The 2560-nt window shown below is 47.0% G+C and overlaps 1 pseudogene; it reads left to right on the top strand.

Moving 5' to 3' along the window:
* Nucleotides 1–575: 575 nt before the first annotated feature.
* LOC147726360 (uncharacterized) lies at nucleotides 576–2273 on the top strand (annotated as a pseudogene).
* The last annotated feature ends 287 nt before the right edge of the window (nucleotides 2274–2560 follow it).

The raw sequence follows: 2560 nt of genomic DNA, 5'->3' as shown, positions 1-2560 counted from the left end.
TTGACTTTATGATGCCTTGTTTTAATAAAAAGAAATATAAAATAAAAAGGACAAGGAAACAGCTAGATCCCTGGGCACCTTACAATTTCGGAAGCCGCCCTTACGAGGTGCGAGAGGACGTGGATTGTCCTCTAATAGAGGAGGTTATAGTCCGCAGTCCTCCTACAGGCAAGGGAATCAACGTTACCAAGGCCAGCGTTACCAGTCCTATGGTCAGCGCAACACCAATTATTCCCAAAACAAAAGGATGCCTGCCTATCGTGGGAAGTATAAAAGACATTGAGTGTCATCTCCTGCCACTGCTACTGCCGCAGCCTCACGAAAAGATTGGAGGAAAAATCTCAAATTTCTTCTTAAAATGGTCCTCAATGACATTGTGGCCAAGGGCCATGCCTCTAATTCAAAAAGTTCCCTCCAAACGTACCCCCAAAGGGTCCACCTCCAGCTCATCTCAAGGAGTTGTTTTCCCAGATCAATTTGATGTTACAGAAAGGCGCAATAGAAAAGGTTCCTCAGGCTCAAAGAGGAGCAGGTTTCTACTCCAGATTCTTTCTCATAAAGAAGAAGAATGGAGAATGGCATCCAATTCTGGATCTCCGTGCTCTAAACAAGTACCTGAAAAAGCTGACTTCAAGAAATACTGCATCTTCTTTCGGAGGGAGAATACATGGCCACCTTAGATCTCCAAGATGCATATTTCCACATCCCCATTTTGCCTCGGCACAGGAAATTCCTACGATTCAGAGTGGCTGGCAGGGATTATCAGTTCATGGTCTTTCCCTTTGGACTACACTCGGCACCCAGGGTGTTCACGAAGGTCCTTGCTCCAGTAGCAGCACACCTCGGGTTGGAGGAAATACAGATTTTTCCATACTTAGACGAATGCCTTATCAAGGCGAATTCTTACACAAACGCAAGCAACCATATCCAGCGGTGTCTGTGCCTCTTCCAATCTTTCTGTCAATTACAAGTCACAACTAGAACCGTCCCAAAGACGAGCTTTCTAGGGAGCAACCCTGGACACACAGTTAGTCCAAGCTTTCGTGTCGGACGAGAGACAAAACAAGATACAGGACATTGCTCGAAGCGTACTTTCAAAAAGGTCAGTTTCAGCCCGACAATTCAAATCTTTTCTGGAGATGGTCTCTTCTTGCATTCCTTTGATACCGAATTGCCGTCTAAGGATGAGACCTCTTCAAGAAGAGCTCAGCCTGCAATGGCTGCAGATCTCCGGCTCATTCGAGGACCTCATTCAGATCACCCCTCGTATCCGAGAAAATCTTCTCTGATGTGTTCAGAGAAAGAATTTGCAAGAGGGTTGCGCGTTCCTCCAAGACGCACCGAACTTTACAATCACCACGGACGCATCCCTCGAAGGTTGGGGAGCACATCTTCAGGGGCTAACAATCAGCAGGAAATGGAGTCCTCAACAGAAACTCTGGCATATCAATCTGTTGGAGCTGAGAGCCATCTTCCTAGCCCTCAAATCCTTTCGCGCAATCGTTCAAGGGGCCGCAGTATTGGTGCGCACAGACAATACTACAAGCATGCACTATTTGAACAAACAGGACAAGATTGACTCTTCTGTCTCATGAAGCCCAAGAAATATGGGCATGGGCAATTGGACACCGAATCAATCTACTGGCGGTCCATGTTCCGGGAACGGCAAACGTTCTTGCGGACACTCCCAGCAGGACAAAGGTGTCCACCCACGAATGAGAACTACAACAACCCACAGTGGATCGGATCTTTCAGCAGTGGGGTCATCCAGATCTAGACCTTTTTGCGACCAAGGAGAACAGAAAATGCTGGTTCTTAGCAAGCTGGCATCCCCACAAAGACTCTCAGGGGAAGGCGTTTTTGATCAACTGGTATCAAATATATGCTTACGCCTTTCCTCTGATACCGTAGGTTCCCAGGGTTCTTCAGAAGATGAAGAAAGAACCCTGTCGCCTGATCCTGATTGCCCCCAGATGGCGTTGCCAATACTGGTTCACCGTTCTCCTTCTATCAGAGGGCGAACCAATACAGTTTCGACCGATTCCGGACCTCCTCTCCATCCAGGAGGGTCAGGTTTACCACCCGGACCCGACATCTCTGAAATTAGCAGCTTGGTGCCTGAGTACCTTGAATTCGCCCACCTGAATTTGCCTCCAGATTGCAAAGAGGTGCTAGCCAAAGCTAGAGCACCTGCTACAATTAAAACATACAGACTTAAATGGAAGAGATTCTGTGTCTGCTCAGTCACTCAGCTGGAATTCATCCTTTTCTAGCCAAGCCAGAGCATATATTACTGTTTTTCCTACATCTGGCAAGGTCGGGATTATCGCACGCAACTCTAAAGGTCTTCCTAGCAGCCATTTCAAGGTACCTCCAGGATGGGTCAACTTCACTCTATTCTTCCAGAATAATACAACAGTTCTTCGAAGGACTTTTCAGAATGTTCCCTCCTGTTCGTCGTCCACCACCATCGTGGCATCTAAATGTGGTTTTAGCGCAACTCATGCGCCATCCTTTTGAACCAATTCACAGAGTGGATTTGAAATTTCTAACATGGAAG

Source organism: Lissotriton vulgaris, chromosome 3_1, assembly GCF_964263255.1.
Source record: "Lissotriton vulgaris chromosome 3_1, aLisVul1.2, whole genome shotgun sequence".
Taxonomy (NCBI): domain Eukaryota; kingdom Metazoa; phylum Chordata; class Amphibia; order Caudata; family Salamandridae; genus Lissotriton; species Lissotriton vulgaris.
The sequence above is the reverse complement of the archived record's forward strand: the minus strand, read 5'-3'. Positions and strand labels throughout refer to the sequence as shown.